General features: G+C 33.0%; 1 protein-coding gene across 8 annotated transcripts in view; it reads right to left on the minus strand.

Moving 5' to 3' along the window:
* The window catches only part of CALCRL (calcitonin receptor like receptor), a 106881-nt gene extending 89331 nt beyond the window's left edge, over positions 1–17550 (minus strand). For all 8 annotated transcript variants that reach the window (XM_049712247.1, XM_033400253.2, XM_004276919.3 and 5 more), the window contains exon 1: positions 17334–17550. The gene's annotated coding sequence lies outside the window, so the exon portion shown is untranslated. The remainder of the gene's footprint in view (positions 1–17333) is intronic.
* Positions 17551–20972: the final 3422 nt, after the last annotated feature.

A 20972-nucleotide genomic window follows, 5' to 3' on the forward strand; every position in this document is an offset into this window, starting at 1 on the left:
CAAACCTAAGTGTATTTATTAAGAGGAAATCAGAATCTTGAAGAAATATATTAGTTAAATTCAGCTACTGGATATAAGGGAAATCAAGTGGTTTCCAAAATGTGGAATTACATGAAAGACACAGACTCCAATGCTTTCTATGATATTTTTATGTATAAGAAATAATTTTTACAACAGTAGAAAGAGAGACATTGTCTCTTTCAGGAGACTTGTAAGCTCCATGAATGATTTAAAATAGTCAAAATATTATAAAAACACATAATACTTGTCATGATACATTTGTCCTAACTCATAGAATGTACAACATCAATGGTGAATCCTACTGTATTTTCAGTGGGCATGATGTGTCAATATAGGTTCATTGGTTGTAACAAATTTATAACTTTCGTGGGAGATGTTAGTAATAGAGGAGGGCTGGGAGAGGGGTTATATGGAAAATCTTTCACCTTGTACTCAACTTTGATATGAATCTAAAACAACTCTAAAAAATAAAGTTTATATTTTAAAAAGCACACATGCATCCGAATGGAAGTGTTCACTTTCTTCCTCTCTTTTTTTTTTTTACTATATATTTTTATTTATTTATTTTTGGCTGCGTTGGGTCTTTGTTGCTGTGCGCAGGCTTTCTCTAGTTGCAGCGAGCGGGGGCTACTCTTCGTTGCGGTGCATGGGCTTCTCATTGCGGTGACTTCTCTTGTTGCCAAGCACAGGCTCTAGAGCGCAGGCTCAGAAGTTGTGGCACACGGGCTTAGTTGCTCCGTGGCATGTGGGATCTTCCCGGACCAGGGCTCGAACCTGTGTCCCCTGCAATGGCAGGTGGATTCTTAACAACTGCACCACCAGAGAAGTCCCTTCCTCTCTGTTTTTAAAGAAGATATGTATTTGATGGGGTTTTTGAATAAAAGGAAATGGAAAATTTGGGGTATGATTCTAGGTATTATCAGTCTATGTTCTTGATCATGATGAGAAATGCCATTCACACATACCCAGTTTTAAAAGCAATAAAACAATCTTTCCTTTCCCTGGACCACCTAACCAAAAATAGTCCTTTTCTTAAATAATTATAAGCAAAAAATAATTCTACAACATCAAGTCACTGCTACCCAATTAGAAACAAATATTTCAGAGGAAAATTTTAACTTGTTTTACATGTAGATTTGCTGTTACTCATAATTAGGGCAATACAAATTAGAACCACAGTGAGACTATGTTATGTCCACCAGGCTGGCAAAAATTTAAAAGTTTGACAGTAATACAAAGTATTGGAAAGGATGTGGTGTCATGGGAACCTCATACACTGTTGGTGGGACTATAAATTGGTACAAGAATTGCTAGGATCCTGAAATCCCACTCATAAATTTATTCCCTAAAGAAACTCAACCATGTGTACCTGGAAATATGTTAAAAAAATGTTCATTGCTTCATTGTTTATAATAGCAAAATGGTAGAAGCAATCCAAATGTCCCTCAGCAGGAGAAAAGATAAATACATTGTGCATTCATACAATGGAACACTGCAACAGTGAAAAGAACAAACCCAAAATTACACACATTAACAGTGATGCATCTTTGGAACATAATGCTGAATGAAAGAAGAAAGTCTCCAAAGACTATATTCAGAAGTATTCCACTTTCATAAAAGTAAAACTAAAAACATAACACTAAATAATACATTGCTTAGAAGTACATATATAGGTAGTCAAGCCATAAAGTAAAGCAAGGGAATGACTAGTACAAGTTTAGGCTAACGGTTTACTTCTGGGGACATACATGTGAATTAATCAGGGAGGAACATGATGGAAAAGATGGGTTCTAGGTATACAGGCATTTATTTATTTAAGCATTGTATTTTTTTTTATAAATTTATTTTTGGCTGCGTTGGGTCTTCATTGCTGCACACGGGGTTTCTCTAGTTGTGGTGAGTGGGGGCTACTCTTTGTTGCGGTGCATAGGCTTCTCATTGCAGTGGCTTCTCTTGTTGTGGAGCACAGGCTCTAGGCACGCGGGCTTCAGTAGTTGTGGCACGCCGGCTCAGTAGTTGTGGCCCGAGGGCTCTAGAGCGCAGGCTTAGTAGTTGTGGCGCACGGGCTTAGTTGCTCCGCGGCATGAGGGATCTTCCCAGACCAGGGCTTGAACCCGTATCCCCTGCATTGGCAGGCAGATTCTTAACCACTGAGCCACCAGGGAAGCCCAAGCAGTGTATTTTAATAATCTTTCGTATGCATGAAAATTTTAAAGTTTAGAAAGCTTTTGTAGGACAATGTGCAGAGTGTGATTCCTTACTTTGGAATCATGTACTTGTTATGGATCTGTGGATCAAAATACATAAAAACGCATGTAATTCAGATAGGTCTGGGGTGTTGGGTGGGAGATGGAGATGCCTCACACAACACGCATTCAATTTTAAAGTTTATTTCCTTTTGTCAGAATATTGTTAAGATTAGACCCTTTTTAAGATTTCACAGTTAAATCATAGTATATGTATGATTTAAACACTTTGTGAATTTTACAAGTATGATTTAGGTGTGTGAATTCTATTTGACTTTAGGTTAGTTTCTTAGCTACATGGAGGGAATTTTGGAACACCAATGATGACCAACCTGTGAATCAATGTATATGTGTGAATATTTGTGTGTGTGTGTGTGTGTGTGTGTGTGTGTGTGCATGTGTGTGTGTACTTACCCCCGAGTCCAGTGAAAAAGGAAAGGGTCAGTAAAGTTGTGTTTTGGATTATTACCAAGTTTCTAAGACTTTTAAGTTATAATGATTCAGACATGGAAAATGTGCACCTCAAATCACAAAACTAATAATTCTCAGAGCCAGAATTAGAAGGGAAAGCAATATATATCTTGTTATTTATGTGTAGTTCAGTGTGAATTTATACTTATTATTCCATTATTTAGAAAATTAATTGATTTAAACCTGTGCCTTGTTCACTCTTATTTTGTTACTGTAAATTTGAACCTAATCAGGTTATCATCTCTTATCTCACAATATGCAGTGTAAAGTAAAGGGAAAGTGGTTTTCAGAGCACATGGGACTCAAGTACTTAAGTATCACCTCCCTCTGTATGCTGAGCCACCCCAGATTGATTTGGTAGGTTTGGAATGAGCCAAGAGATTTGCAGTTAACCAAATAAGCTCTGCTGTTTTAAATGTGGTATGATTAATGTAGCCCAATTTCTGGGCTACCTTTAGAGAAACTATCCTAGACAGACTAAGATTTCCCAGGGGGTCAGTCTCTCTGAACCCTCCCCTTTTAAAAGTAGAGTCATTATCTTGACTAATTGGGTCCAAGTCTTAGAACATGATTACCATCCAGGTAATCTTGGAGGTGGTACCACCTGGTACCAGGAGGTGGTATTTGCTTCTCACAACTTCTTCATAAACACTCCTCACCTCTTATCAGAAGGAATAACCCTTAGGCTTAACACTCAACCCCATTCTTCAAACAAAAGAGCAGGTAAATTCTTCATATCCAAAATGTTATACCAAGCAGCTGGAGAGTATTTGTATACTAACTTTTTGTTCATGACCATGTATCCGAAGTATCTCCACATCTTAACTGATGCAGTTCAGTGCTGGATTTTTATTTCCTAACTTTCTGGCAAATACTATGTCTTATTGAACCAATTTATCTTCTCTTATAGCTTCTCCTTTTATCTTCTCCCTCTTTTCCTCTCTTTATTCTATTCACTCCCTTTTATTTTTCTGGTTTATTTTACTTACAATCCCATCCCTCACTGTGGCTTTCTATCAGTTTTTTGACTCAGTAAACAATAATTACTAAGTTAATTACATTATTACAGTCATATATATTTGGTCTCTGAATGAGAATTTTTCTGAATCTTTCCTGTTCTCTGTTCTCCTGATTAGTCTCTAACTCCCTAGTCTTGTTCCTTTCATTTCCAGTTTCATCAACTTCTGGTTGAATCTCTAAACCTTTCACCTTGACAGACACTGTCACCGGACCTGACATGGTTTTACTTCAAGGCAGAAAAGTGTAGGATTTGTATAGTTTTTAAATTATATGTTTAAAAATATGCAATTAAAAAATAAGATCCATGTAAACAAGGAGAGCACATCCACTCCTTTAGAAACAAATGAGGTGAGGACCTAGTAAGTAAGAGGAATTAGTTAAAATAGAACTAATCAGAGAATTGCTAGTAATGTTTGTGGACAACCTCATGGATTACAAAATTGATTTATGGTTATATTCCATGCTATAGGCTAGCAAGCTATTCCTCTAGAATAGAGACACTTTAACAGAGTCAAGGAGATCCAGTATATAAGAGCTGAAGAACTACTAAAATTGATAATGAATTTTGTTCTATACCCTTAAATCCAATGTGCAATGAAGAGTCAATTATAATAATTAGTGAAACGTTTTTGACAGCAATTTTGTTAGACTTAATTTAGTATTAGACAATTATTCAGTCTTCAAAAGAGCTTTTTCATACTGCAAGTAACACTCTATTAGAAAAGGCTCTCAAGAATACATGGTACCTCTGCTGAATCTAGATGAGAGTAAACAAATGTTTTGGCATTGCCTTTTTCTGAACAGGACTACTGGGAGCACCCATTTTTCATTGTAGGGACTGATTCTAGCTTGAGAAAGTGTGAAGTGTCTCTGCTCACTGTGAGAAATTAGTTATTTTTGCGCTCCAATTTCTTGAACTGAAAATTCATTATTATTCTATTAATATGTAAAGCGTATTTTAAGTGCCCTTTCCACCATTTCATCAAGCCCTTCTAGATTAGAAATTGTCACATTTTGGTCTTTTAAGTTATTGTTGATTTCAGCTTTATTTTATTATTGTTGTTGTTTTTAAGCTACTTGGGACAAAGAAAATGTAGATTATTGGATTGTCATGTTATATATAAACATACCAGAAATTAATTGAATGTAGAATAATTCTTAAAACAAATACAATTTTTTAGGGTATTATTATCATTTATGTTTTGTAATAGTAACTTTATTATAAGTTTACCATTCAATAATACCACATAAAGTCAGAAAGTTCAAGAAGACTTAAACAAGAAGCTATTTCACAACTTACTTTTATGTTTTGAACAATACTTCATTGAGGACAGAGCGTTGTTTAATCCAAGCTAGTTTGTTGCTTGTGGTTTAAAATCCAGTCATATTAGATAATATACTGAAGGACAGTAAAGTTACAACCTTGACACATTTTATACACATATTTTTTTTCTGAATACTATGGACATATGTTGAGAATCAGTCCTTTTCTCAAAGGAATATTATTATTTCCCTGAATGATATACATTCTAGACTCAGAAGAAAGAAAACCTCAACAGTGATATTTCTAGGTGAATGAATGACTAACACCTGTTTTAAAAGAAAATAAAGTTAGCTCTATGTGTCTCAAACACATGGAGAATCTTAATTAGAAAAGTATTGTTATAACTTATGAGTTGTGTCAATTAAAAGATACATTTTGTGAAAATTCATCATTAGGCTTTCAAGCAAATCATGATTTTATTTAATGACAAGTATGTATTTTAATTTATAAAATAGTCCTTTGGCTTTAAGTTTAGAAAACTTTCAAAGCTATACAATGATGAAAGGGCATTGACAGTTGGCACACTTTAAAATTATCTTTAAATATTTATAAATCAACACTTAAAAAGCTTGATAAATTATAGATTTACAAATATGTAACTCTTCGCTTATCAAACAGAGGTATAATTTTTTGTCAATTAAACAGGAGTTGTATTCTACCCTATATGCTTTATTAAAAGACTGATTTACTTTCTTTCTATTTCACTGCTAAGGGTTTTTTTTCTCCTTCTATAGACTTTTTAGTGCTATTGTCCAAAAAGGCAACAAGTAATGGAGGAAGACTTTTGTTGGGAGGCAACAGTGGGCAAGTCTGCCAGTTTCAACAAGAAATTCTGCCAATTTCAGCCATTGTTTGGCCATTTGGGGAAATGCTTCAACACTTTGTGTTAAAACACTGACCAGCCTTCTCATTTACCCCAGTTTGAAAGGTCATGCTTTGGAATTCAGTGAAACCTGAACACTAAATACATTACCGAAAGCATTTTTATTAATTTATTTTCCTTTACAAAGACAGTGAAGGGGTAAATATTAGGTTGACCTAAGAATAATGAAATGCTAATTAGCTTCTGAATATTTTCTCTTTGGCAATGTGTAGTGATTCTAACACCTTCAAAATTTCAGCTCTGACATCTACTGTGTACTGCATACAAAATCACAGTTACTAGTTTTCTGTGGAGACTGGTAGAAAGAAACATATTCATTCATTTAATCATTTATTAAGCAATCTTTAGCACCTACTAGTGCAGGCACTTATTTAGGTGCTTAGGATATATTAGTGAAAAAAAAAAATAGAAATGCTTGTACTTGTAGAGCTTACATGTTAGTTGCATGGACAGAAAATAAATAAAAACAGAAAATATGTAAATTATAGTGGATGGTTTGTTGCAAGGTGATTGGTGTTAAAGGAAAAAGCAAGAACATGCTAAAATAGCTAAAGATGAACAATAGGGTTGTGGTGGTATAGGTGTAGGTTTATCTTAAATAGTGATTAGTTTAGACCCCATAGAAAACTTTTTACTTGAGCAAAGACTACAGGGAGGAGAGGGACCTAGGCATATGGATATCTGGGAGAAAAACATTCTATGCTCATTAAAAGAGACTCAGATAAGTTTTAATCCCTTCTTAGATAATGTGTTGACCTTCCCTTAAATTTATGCCAATTGATATCAGAAGTACTAGCAAGAAGTAAACTTGTCTGGAGGTGAAGGACTCAACAAAAGAAAGAAGAGCTACTAAAATCTGGAATCCAGGAACTACACACCCACAAATAAGAACGATTAGCATTTTTTTTCATATTCAGATGCTATAATGATGCATATGTGATTAAGAGTAAAGAAGACATAATAAACTTAGAAAGTTACTCAATTCATTCAAGTAAGTATTCCTTCACTAATTTCTATTATAATTTTGTATTAGTAAAGTAATATGATACACAATGATCTTTGTTTTATTTATATATTTATCATTTATTGGCCACGCCATGCAGTTTGCAGGATCTTAGTTCCCTGACCAGGGATTGAATCTGGGCCCACGGCAGTGAAAGCGCGAGTCCTAACCACTGGACCGCCAGGGAATTCCCTGATCTTTGTTTACTACAAATTTAATTCCAAGGAGTTAGTCAAATTGGAATTGATATACTGTGATAGCTCTCCAGATAGAAAAGCTTACACGTTGTATTTACAGACTGCTTCCCTTTCGTGATAATAAAATTATGCAGTTATGTGTGGAAGAAAAACATAGACCAAGATGTAGGACAATCCTTGAAGTCTAAATGATTTTGAGTAATTAGGAGCAGAGTGTTGTCTCAGTGTAAAAATCTAACTTTTTTTTTAGAGCACACGCTATGTCAAGACCTACATCATAGTTACACGTAACGAAACCCTCTGAAGACACACTGAGCTGGAGTCTCCTATTTCTAAGTTAGGATCCCATTGACTAGATTTATTTAGCTTATTCTAGCTTCTAGCTTCAGAAACTACATGTAACATTAAAAGTTTTTAACATGTAGTCTTTTATGGTATGTATGGTACTATAACTGAGAAAGTTGAGAATATGTAGCCTTAAATATGTAGTGTCTTATGGTACTAGGGTTGTGACAGTTACGAACTCAGTGAACTGTGAGCTTTCAGAGTTAATCTGAAACACACAATTAGGGGATTTTTGAAGGATTTTTTCTTTTTTAAAGATTCCTTTTTTGTTTTTTAAATGGTACAGTTACTTTTGTATTTTATTTATTTACTTTTGGCTGTGTTGGGTCTTCATTTCTGTGCGAGGGCTTTCTCTAGTTGTGGCAAGCGGGGGCCACTCTTCATCGTGGTGTGCAGGCCTCTCACTATCGTGGCGTCTCTTGTTGCGGAGCACAGGCTCCAGACACGCAGGCTCAGTAGTTGTGGCTCACGGGCCTAGTTGCTCCGCGGCACGTGGGATCTTCCCAGACCAGGGCTCGAACCCGTGTCCCCTGCATTAGCAGGCAGATTCTCAACCACTGCGCCACCAGGGTAGCCCTGAAAGATGTTTGAGTTATACAAAAACTCTAACATAAATTCTTTGATTTTGGTATATTTATTTTGAAGGAAGTAGGCTGGAATCTGGTTCATTAAATATGGACATATATTAATTTTATGATCAAAAGACTTGGTAAGTCTTCTAATAATTTTTGAACTGATAACATGGAGCACAGTACAGGAAATCCTTTTGGAAAGTGTATAATTAAGGAAGTTAATTCATGTGAAGAATTCAATTAATTAAAATATTAAACAATATTTAGGAAAATCATTTATGGATTACATCCCTCTCAGTTTGCTCTAGACCTTAAAACTTGCTCATATCTCATTTGAAGACCTTCCTGTTCAAATTAATGAAACCAAACATTCTTCAAACTTTATTCTTAATGATATCACTTTCTTTAACCACATTCTTTTTGTCTAAAAAATGAACAATTTCTGCTACATGACCATGACATTTGTGGTGGATTTAGATGCAAGGAAATCTTTCTGTTAAAATTTAAAATGTCAAAGTTATATCAGAAGCAGTTGAAAAGAAGATATTTCAGAATATCAAAGCACATACAATTGTGAGCTAAGTAGAATCCATTATATTATTCTTTATTTCAGTTTTTTTTTCTACTTTTAATCTATAATCCAAGGTTTCTTAAATATAATAAATATATGCAGAAAGTATCTGATTTATCAGGTTTTGTCATTTTAGAAACACCCTAGTTAAGGCATTCAGTCCTGATCTTGCAACAAAATGAAAAATAGAGTGGCAGCCAGCAGTATAGCTTAAGAGTTAATCAGCACTGTCTTACACTGCACTGAGGTGGAGCTGATGTTGTCCAGACCCGGGGTCTTACCTTTAACATCTAACATAGAGGCTGGCACATTGTGAGTGCTTTCTAAACTGAAGATCAGGCTGTTTAACCGTAGCACCCCTAATATCAACGATGACATAGTCACTGGGTTAAACTACAACTGTTCTCTGACAAGATTAAATTCTGGTGTGAACAGAAATTTCCCCATATAAAATATATTGCAATGAGAACATATTTTAACTTGATAAGAGGAAGAGCGAATCTGGAAGATCCTGTGTGTATGTTATCTTTTTTAAAAAAAGTGGAAACCTTATATCATTTCTCTTTACCCTCCCCCATTCATAATGTATTTTTATGTTATAACATATATTATATTTCTTTTAAATATACCTTTAACATACATTTAAGCCCATATCAGACTGCCCTACCAACCCCCTAAAAAAAGTCCTGAGTAACTAGAGAATATGAACCATGCTCATGGTTGGATGACAACATTAAGGTCTCAGTTCTTGTCAATTTAACTAGTGAATTCACTACAGTTCCAGTTATCATTCCAGAAGGAATTTTTGAAGAATTTCCCAAATCTAAAAATCTAAATAATTTTGGAGAAAAAAGAGTAAATATGCATGAATTCCCCAAAGTAGTATGATGGTTAATTTATGTTCTAACTTGGCTAGGCTATGGTGCCCAGTTGTTTGATCAAACAGTAGTCTAGATGCTGCTGTGAAGATATTTTGTAGATGTGACTGACATCTACCATCAGACACTTTAAATAAAGGAGATGACCCTTGATAATGTGTGTGGGCCTCTTCCAATCGGTGGAAAGCTTTAAGATTAAACACTGAGGTATCCCAATAAAGAAAGAATTTTTCTTCAAGATTTTTTTCCATGCTACTCTTGACTATCTGAGGCCAGAACGAAGCTGCTGAGTATTTGGTTTGGAGGAGAGTCCAAAGGTGTAGGTGTAGGTATAGAAACATCGTGAATGGAGAAGGGTACAGAGAGGAGATAGAAAATTACCAATTGCGGATTCTACCTACTGTGTAGTTTTTTCCTAGAGCCCTGCAGTATTGCCCTCTAGTTGATGGAGATAATCTTAAAAACCATTTGTTTCTGATGTTCATGTCTATTTTTTGAGTTCATAGGTACTTATAAAAGTATCTGAAGTAACTGAAAAATATATACGTATAATTTACTTCATTCAGAAGAAAAATTGTCGTTTGAATTAATTAGCAAGTTTCATAAATGAGATCCAAAAACTCTTAATGGATCCATCAAAAAGGGAGATCCCATGAAACTCATGCAACTGTATGCAAAATGTGAGTCCCTATGAATGTAGTTGGTTTTGTACTGGAGAAAGAATTTGTAGTTTTCATTATATTCTCAATATGGACCGTAATTCATAAAATATTCAAAAACAGATTTTTAGAATAAATTATCTTAAACCAAAACTTAAATGAATGTTCACTGTCCTATTGCACAAGTACTCTTTCATCCTATTTCTGAAATATAATACATAAGAAAATATAAGTGTCTACCATTAGGCAGTAGTAAGAAGGCCCTGTAATAAAGACATTTTTACAAAAAGAAAATAACCACCAAAAACTTGGAGCCCTACAAATGAAGTTTAATTTGATCATTCTAAATGTCCTTTAAATTTTGAGTTTCTACAGCTGCTATAAGTAGTAAAAACTAAAAATTTCTTGACAAACATCTAAATTTATCTCTAATGTACCATATTCCACAAAATCCACATAACATAAATAAACTTACTTTTATTATCTTATGTTAGAAGAAATTGAGTTTAAATCTGGTGGATCATTATGCTTATTCAACTTTGTGCAATGTTAGCAATAAGAGATCTAATAATAGATAATATATAATAGTGCAACAAAATAGTTAGGATTCAGAGTCATGGTAGATGTACGTTAAAATCAGAGCTTTATCAATGATATCATTTGACATCGGGAACACCGTGTACTTCATTGGGCATCATGTGTAAAAGAAAGAAAGAAACAATAATTTCTGTATAATATACCTTTACAATTCTTAGCTTGAAGATACTTTTTAGGTGCTCAAGCTCTGTAGAAATGGTGATTAACAATGTCAGTTTTATTAGGTCTGGCACATATTATATGATGATGGCAAAGTGTGATCAGTCTAAAAACTGATTACAAATCACACTTGTTCACTCTCCCTGTCCTGTGAAGAAGTTGTATTCTAATTGTCTGTATGTTTATTGTTTGGAATGAGCTTTTGCATAGAGACAAGTTATGTCCTCAGTCTTGTTCACAAAAGATTTATGATGAGCACTAAAATGTGTTGAATACCTACTATGTGCCAAGTGCTGTGCTAAACATTTTCAATGTATTGTTTCTTGGATTCCTCACAAAACCTTATAAAGCAATGTGATTAATCACTTCCATTTTACAGAAGAGAAAGGGGAACTAAGAAGTGGTGAAGTTTGGGTTCATATGTGAATGACCTGAAGCCAAAGTCCATTAAGCTGCACTTCTCATATTTCATATGCACAGCTCATATTTCAGCTGTGGTATTGTAATTTTTTTCTTTTCATTTTATTTGCAATTGATAAGAAAGCAGTGGGAAATAAAAATCTACTTAAAAATTAAACTTATGGACTAACCAGGAAACCCAAGATTATTTACTCTATCACTGTTTCAAAAGAATTTCAGTTCATTCTATACTTAACTTAAGGTTCCAGGAACAGCATCCCTTTGCAATAGGAATGATGAGATACCAGCCACCAATTGGAAAGGGAAGAAGAGTGGTTCAGAGCATGAGTCAGAATTTAAGTTCTGGTTTTGCCACTTGATAACCATATGAACTTTGGCACATTACTTAGGAGTTCTGTGCCTTGGTTTTGGAGTTTCTTACCTGCAAACAAAGATAATAATATTTGCTAGGGCTTTGGGGAAGATTAAATGGGTTTATACATGAGTAATTAATAATGTCCATAGCACATGGCAAACCCTTAAAGAAATTAGCTAAATCAGGAGCAGCAAGCCACCCTTTAAAAGGGGGTTCTCTTGTATGAGTGCAGTGTGGACAAATTCACCCATGCTGACTTCTGGTGGGAATGCTGCAGCAGGGAAGGCAGACTCTACTGTTTGAGGCAGGAAAAAAAAAAAAAAAAGTTTCTGTCCCTCAGGGATATTAAGATAGATGCATCCAATAATGCATCCTTCATCCAATAATTCATCCTTATCTAATAATGTCAAGGACCAAAAAGCAAAGCTGACAATAAATATATTTACCCAAGTAAACCTGACAATTCCAAGATATTTTAGTTAGTTAACTGGGAGTTTAACGAAATTGTGTTTAACACATTTAAAATGTAGCAATATCCTTACTAAATGTGATATGATTGATGTCTAAAATGTACTCCATTCCAGGGAATTGCTTCAAACAACAACTATATCTAAATTTCTAAAACACAAATCCATAAGTTATATTTTTTGCCTTAGCTAATAAAGTATAGGGGCATGTCCTAAAAAAAAAGATTTAAAACCAAAAAAATTTCATTGAAAATAGATTTTTAAAGAAGACATATGTAAATTGATTAATAAAATATTTAAGCATGTTACCCTGATATTAGATCTGCATTATTTAAGGAAAAACAAGTCTCCTATTTTGCCTCACATTTGAAAATAACAGAATTACGAAAAAAAACCAACAGTTTTGTATTGATGACATTCTTTTCCCATAGTTTTAATCCTCCTTATTTTCTGCTATAACATTACTTATTCTTCTCTAGTACTTACTGAAGTTCCAATTTTCCCTTCAAGTTATCCTTGGAAGGGAAGCAAAATTGAGGTTCATGCACAAATATCTGCATAATAATTGGTGTCAGGTTAACTAATGGTTATGGGTTCAAAATAATGCTCGTTTGTAAAATGTATGAAATCAGTGCTTGGATATAAGACAAATTTATCTTAGTTTTGATTGATAAAACCAAGCTTATGTGTTCATGAATATGCTAATGACCTCCCAGCTGACTAAGCTGGAAGGAGAGGGGCACCTTGTAAACCAGCTAGCCGCTATTTCACTATATCACTGCTATTTAATATACCAAATGACATGCTCACAAGTCACTATGGTTTTATGAGAAGCACAATTGAGTTCAGGTTAACCTAAACCTAAATAGAGAAATAATGACAGATTTATACAAAAGTTTATGCCATATTAACATTTTTTATCTAAAAAATATGTTCCATGTTAAAAGGAATAAGATTTCACTAAAAATTGGGCTCCATCCAACAACTTCAATAAAGTATAAAGCAATAGCCTCAATACCACAGGGTTGGTTTGGTTAATTGTTTATTTAGATTTATATTGGGGCGAGCTGAGTTTTTGATCTTTTAATTGGTAGTAAGGTAGGAAGCATATGATGCATTTAATTAAACCAGGAAGGAAGAAAAAGATTAAAACTTGTTTTATGTTTAAAAGTAAATAAACTCTTTTGACCATTTTTGCAAACGACAATATGTTGTGTTTGTTTTGTATAATACTGTTTCTTTTAAGTAAACTAATTTAAAGGAAAAAGAGGAAGAAACATGTTCTAGGAAAGTATTTGCAACTTATCATCTGATAATAATTCTGGTAACCTAATAAACATAGACTCTAACTCAGTTCACAGCCAGTGATTCCATTTTATTTTTTAACATTAAGAAGCCTTTTATTGGATCTTTAAAATCCATTTCTTCATTTTTTTGTAAATAACATTAAATTAAAAAACTAACTTGATTTTAAGTTTACTCAAATATGGAAAAATACAGATTATTTGATCTAATCTGATTTAATGAACAATATTATAATCCAAATTAGACATGAGAAAATAATAATCTGGATTTATTGAGGACAAAAAGTTTAAATTATTTAAATGGGAATGGCAATAGGATGTATAAAATATATTTCCTATTATTTAAATGGGTTTTGGTGATTTAATTATCATATATCTAATCATATGCTCTTTTTTCTTAAATCACACTAGTTCAATATTTATATTCCAAAGTTTACAATTAAATGTATTCTATATTATTTTTTCAATTTTACACTAATTAAGGCTGTATACCTTCAAAATTATAAACCAACTTATAAGTAGGTAAACTAAAATTAAGGTGTGAAAACTACTATCCAGTTACTTTGAGTTGCATAACTACTATTGATGAAAGAATTTGGGCAGGTATGATTGTCCATGTGAATAAATGGGAAAATGATCGAGATATCTGGTTAGCATATAGACCTTGTGTTTCTGGTTAAGTATTTGTTTTCCACCTAATTGCATCAGAACATTTTCTGATATTAAATGAGAGAATTTCTTAAATTTAATAGTGCAGCATGGTAATAGTACTTTGGTAGAAAAAGAGAGATTTCCTAAGAAATTATAAACATTTATATAGTGCATCCATGAACTTCAAAACCAGACACAGACAAATCTTTTAAATAGGTGTGTACTGATTTTCCATCTTACGTATATTCTCTGATAGTCTAAGTCAAGAACTAAGAGACACTACAAGTCAAAAACTAAGAGATACTACACTCTTTGAGTGTCGTCTTTAACACTGTTGCAATGATGTATCTTATGTTTATGGTTTAAGAGCTTCTCTGAATCCTAAATAAAGATAAGGAATAAAACCAAAGACTCAAATAATGTCCTTTAAATATATTTGTTTTCTGAAATGTTGACACCATTATCATGGTATCCCTAAAAACAATTATTTTTTCAAGCTGTGTTCAAAGTCATACATAGAGTATGAAATAAGTTTTGTTTAGTGAATGCATATTTAGATCTTTAAAAAGTTTATTTTAATTGTTCTATAGCAGTCTCTAAGGCAATTCTTAAAAATTAAGTAACTATCAAATTTTAACCATGGAACTAAAGGTTGAAAACAAAATATTGTTATAATGGTTACAAATATCTAAATTAGAAATATGTAATAATACTATAAACTGAATTCTGATTAGTTTTTTTGTATTTATCAAAGAATTTTTCCACATTAACATAAAGCTTATAAGGTAAACTTTTGTCTTAATATTATTTTGAATTTTTTAGTGAAGTAAATATCTGTTATGCATAAAATAATGATAAAATATGTACAGGTTAATGTGAAAGTTCTCACAGTATACTAGGGTGTTGACTCCATTTAAACTTCAGTATGTCCTAGGCATCACCAATGAGTAAAGTACATATACCTTGGCCATTCATTTAACATAGTTTTTAAAATTACAGACCCAGTTCTAATTTCTATTTAAGTTTTTGTTATTCATTTTTTTCAAAGTGAATGAATACTCTTATATATTCTAAAAATTTACATATTTTAACTAACAAAATAATATTTTGGCATATGCCAAGATATACTGGGGAAAAAAGAACTTGTAGCAATAACCAAAAGCATATTCTTAAAGATATCTAAATATTGCAGGTAGAACATAGTTTTGCTCACATTACCCATGTGATTTCTCAATTCTGTATTTTTATCTTACATATTTAGAACTGTAATTAGATTCTGTGTATTGATTTTATGATCCTACAGGGTAATATCATCCAGAAAAGTAAATTAATTCTTAATGGCTGAAAGCATGCATTGATGCTCTGATATTCTCTTACCATTAAAGAAAGCAAACTGTAGAATTTAATAATATGAATTCTTATTTCCAACTTTCAATTATTTTCTCAAATAATAAACCTTTGCCAAATGACCCTCAATATTCGTTGCCTAGTGTTTTTCCACAGTATTTTTTGAAAATAAAGATTATAAACCATACTATAAGAATAGTTACAAAAATTAAATTATTTTAATAATTTAAAGAAAATTATGGGGTTTTGGCTAGCAATTAAATAAAGATTAGAGAATTTGAGGGAGTTCCTTATTATAAAATATAATATTAATGTAATACCTCCTTGTAAGAAAATAATCTAAATTTAAAACAGTGTTATTTTAATTTTTGTTACTAACCCATGGCATTGGGTTAGGCATTTAGTGTGTTCTTTCCATTTCTTCCCCTAATTATCTAATGGCTATTTACAAAGTCACATTCTAAAAACACTATCCATTTCCACAAATGTGTCAGGGAACTCAGTACAATTAATGAATGACAGAAGATAGGAAACCAGCCATAATATTTTTAAAGAATCACAAAAATAAGACTTAATTGAACTTTCCATTATTTGGAGAAATTTGTGGGAAAACTGAGTAGAAAATTATGAAGGAATTACTCAGAATGTGTTGGTAGTCCACCGTTAATGTGCCAGATTATGGGTGATTAAGTACAGGATTTCTCCACTGAAGGATATTTTGCAGATTATAATTTCACTTAGGTAAGAAAATATATTAAAATTATGTCAATTAATGTAATTTGAACCCAAATCTGACATCTAATTTTTCTTAGCAACAAATTTGTCATGTCTCTATACCACCAACTTATTAAGTAGATACTAGTTTCTTAAATTGTCCAGGACGGTCTGTACTGTTGAAAGAAGCATTAACAGATGATTCATCTCAACATTTCAGTAAGTTTTATCCTGGAAGTTCTTTTTTTAATACACACTTTAATTTCCCTGTTTAATTATCTGATATATCTATTTGGGAAATATTTTGTTACTTTTCTTTACCCACGGTTATCTCAGTATCACACCCTCCCCGAAAAAGTTTGCAGAGGGATACCAGACAAATGGAAGTAACACATTCTATTAGCTTAAGAGCTTTGAAATTAGAGTTAATATAGAAATATCAACATTTTCTCAACCCTAGTTGTTTTTTTCCTTTGTTGCCCACCCCATGATCCAATACAGCGGAAACAGTTCAGAGTTAGTAAAAGAGAGACTTAGACACATCTGGCAACAGCGAACAATGAAAATTCCATTAGTTCAATAGTTAGAGATGTATGTGTAAATAGGCGTGAGTGGCAAATAGAAGACAAATATAATAAATCCAAAGTGATTCCTTTTCTTTTAATTCTCCATCGTGTTCAACTACCGAGTGAGACTCCGAGACCCCCATAAGTAGTTATTCTTTCACCCCCTTTTTAGAATACTGATTATATGGAAAGTTTAAAGACTCTTCCTGGGGGAAAAATGTTTTCCAGCTGTCAAAATTTAAGCTTAGCTAATAGTAGAGCTAATTTTAAAAAGCATTGTTCCCTGATTATTTGTTCAAAAATATGCCTTTTAATCCATTTAGATGTTTTATCACTTCCCAAATTTATTTTTCTAGAATATCACTGTACATAATATTATCTAGTAGTAATAGGTATTGTGTACATCTTGGGGAGATATACTCTCATTTTTCTAACATGTGAAAAATGAGAATTGTTTCAACATAATTTCAATGTCACTAACTAAATTCTATAGTAGAAACATTGTCAAACTACATGAGAATACGACTCCGAATAAATATATTTATTTTGAATAATGCACTTACCCAGCACAGCTCCTAAGGAAATTCTTGGTGAAATATTCTTAGGATGGAATTTGATTTTCTGAGATTCCGCAGAAGAAATGTACCCCCAGACAAGGTGCGGAAGGGTGAAAGCTTTGCAGTGTAACCCTGCAGGCAGGGTGAGGTCCAGTTAGCAGAGCTTGATGATCTAAAGCAGGAGGTGACACTCTCTGCTGGAGAGAGAGGGTTGTTCTGAGTAGATTGGAAGGGTTGTCACATTGTATGTGCTCAGCAGCAGAAGGGAAACATCAGAGCTTCCTGTTACATCACTCTGACCCCGCCTGCAGTTAGTGTTAGGTTACTTTCTTTCTCAAATGGCATACCCCAGGAAAGCAGCACTCCTTTTTTATTCTGAGACAAGAGCAAGAAGCAGCCTGAACAGACAGAGATCATATGCTGTATGAATACATTGTTAGCAGCAAAAGCTGGCTGGATTTCACCTTGACTGAGTTCTGTTAGAACTTGTCAAACAGAGATGCCTATGATTTGAAGGAAATCTGAACATAGTATTCTGCTCAAAGTATTAAAGGAATTAGGAAGTGTGTGCGTGTGTGTGTGTGTGTGTGTGTGTGTTGAATTACACTTTACAAAGCATCAAGGGAATTTTTTAATCTAACATGTTTTTCTTTATAAAGGAACACAGAAAACTAATAACTATTTTTCCCTCATAATTAGTTCTGTGATCTAACTCTTGTTAATTTGGATCTCTGATAATCAGAGCTATTCCCTGATCAGTTTTCCACAATTAAATGATGAAACTCTATCCTGTAGGTTTTTGAACATTTTTTTAATTTTGTTCATGACATAGATATGTGTGTATGTGTCATAACCAAAACCATTGTGTGTGTATGTGTTGTGTGTGTATACATATACATACATAATTATTTTTCATTATATATAAATATATATCTTAGAGAAAATAACCTTTTGAGAACGTGTTTATACATTTAAAATAATTGCACATATTTAAAAATATTTGACTTGTTATCACCTATGAAATAAAAGAGTAATTAATACCACTACACTTATACCTCAAAATAGCCTTAACAAAAATGCCAATAATTTGTAGACTTAAATTATGAAACAAGGTAAAATATGTAACATACTTTAATGTTTTAGAAAAAGTTTTGCCTCAAAACATAAGTTTATTCTAAATGTGTTTAATAAATCATTGGAAGTTATCAGGGGAGAAAGTTTTAAATTTGAAATGAACTTTTTTTTTGACAATATGGTGTATGTGTGAGATACAACAACAATAATAATTTCTGAAATCTAAACAGCACTAAAAGTCACTTATCTGGGCATCAATTTTCTATCTGTAAACTAGAAGAGATGTATCAAAGAATATATAAAATCCATATATTTTTAACACTTTCAGTCAACAAATTAGGTAACATTTAGAAATACATATGATATGATGACGATTACTCAATTCTTAGTAAATCTGAAATCAGAGGCAATGAGATATTGGTGTGTTACTGCAATTCCAGAACAAAATGAGATTCTCATATTCCTTGTAGAATAACAAAGGAGGACCAGGCAACATAAATTAAAGAGAATTCACGTATTTTAAACAGTATGTTCCTGCTGACACTTTTATTACTTGGAAGAAACTTATTACACAATTATTGATCTTAAGATCAAGAGGATCAAGGTTGATACAAATAAATACATATAAAAATTGGATACATACTAATCTCTATCAAATTATAGTTATAAAGCTTGTAAGAAACTAACTTATACCTATTTGGTTATTGAGAAATAGAAAATAACCATAGGTTGCAAGTTTACAAAATATTGTCATTTCCAGTTAGGACTAGGTTTTGCTTTGCTTTGGGAGGCTGCTGAGATGTACTTCATTTGGAGTTATTTCTTTCAGCCCATGAGAAGAAAAGTCAATGTTGCAGATTATGACCAACTCCACAAACAGTGGTTCTTTAATCAGAATACTGACATGGATATTGCCAGGTGAAAGCTTTACTGAATTCTGCTGCGGAGTGAATACACTAAGGGAACCACTAAGAAGAAATACAAAGCACTGGGATTGGACCAAGAGACATGAGATTCCAGTCCTGGTTCTGTTACTTTCTAGTGTGACCTTTGACAAAACATTTTACGTGTTGCTGTTCCCATCTTAAAATTCAGAGCAGAATCAAATACTAGACTTTAATATGTGCCTGAATGATTACTGTCCATGTCTTCTGATCTCTCATGCTTGGTATATCATCTGACTCCTAGTAAGAGATCAAAATATAGCTTTTGAATTTAAGTTATAAAAAACTAAAACTTTTGCCAATAAGTTTGCAAAAGTACTAATATTTTTTCTTCAAGAGTCATTGATTTCATTTGCCCAACACTAGTAAAGTCTAGGGAATAAAAAAATCTATACTTTGGACTTACGTCCTAAGAATCTGAAACCAATCCTGTTTCTCCTCTACTATACATCCTCTTTCTCCTTTACTAATACTACACTAAATGGGAAGGCTAATAGAGGCTATAGTATTTATATTTAAATTATTGTTCAGGCACATGTTTATACTCCATGAAGTCCCTTGGATAATTTTTATTACTTATCATTTAAAAGCCTTATTTAGAAATAACAGGCAAACTGCATCCCACTAATCAGATTCTAAATTGCCATTTTATAAACTCCAGATGAAATAAATGGCATGAGGACTTTCAGGGAGCCACTCTGGATATGAAGGGACAGGTGAAAAGATGGATCTCAACACTGAAACATGACAACAGATATTTGGAAAAAATGCAGTAGAACAAAGTGAAAGCATTTCAATAATCATTGAGGTGATTCTTAACCAGTGAGGCATTAATCAGTATATTAATTTAGCCTTATGTATTTTATTTATAAAATAATTTTTTTCCAGAACAGATGATTAAAGACACTTGCAATCATTTAATAAGTGATCAAACCTATATTTTGAGCTAGACACTGTACTAGCTGTGTTGGGGAATTAAGAAAAAAATAGGATGTATTCTGTTATCTAGTTTATACTAGATTGATGAGTACATGAGGAATCAAGTGCCAAATTCTCTGCAATTAACAACTAATGTTGCAAACGCAGAGTCTAGATGTAACCATACAGGACACTGTCAATAAGGTTTTCTATAGAACTCAGGAATGATGTACAATGCAGAATGAAATATATGATAATAATTAGTCATGCTTGCCCATTTCAGAATCCTAGACACAGATTTGTGCCTACATTTGTGGTCCCATGTAAGGCACATGAGAGCCGTAGTCTACCAGTAATGAGTACCAATTACCATGTGAAATGCACTTTGACTAACACTCAGGAGGAGGCTATCTCAAAATATCTGGATTACTGTTTATATTATTTGACTAACTTAGTCAAATTAGACCAAAAATGTGGTTTGGGTTGAACTGACCACTTATTTTGAATTCGTGTGGCTACTGCCTTGGAGCATAGTTCTGCCACAAACAAAACAAAACAAAACACTTTTAAGTGAAACATATTATGAACAGACTGTCCTTGGTGAGAGTGCAAGAAAGAACTTTAAAAATTATTTCTATGAAGTTTTTCAGGTATTATGTTGTGAATTAATAATTCCTCTGTGTTCTCAACTGTTGGAAAGTCATTACTT

This window comes from Orcinus orca, chromosome 7, assembly GCF_937001465.1.
Source record: "Orcinus orca chromosome 7, mOrcOrc1.1, whole genome shotgun sequence".
NCBI lineage: Eukaryota > Metazoa > Chordata > Mammalia > Artiodactyla > Delphinidae > Orcinus > Orcinus orca.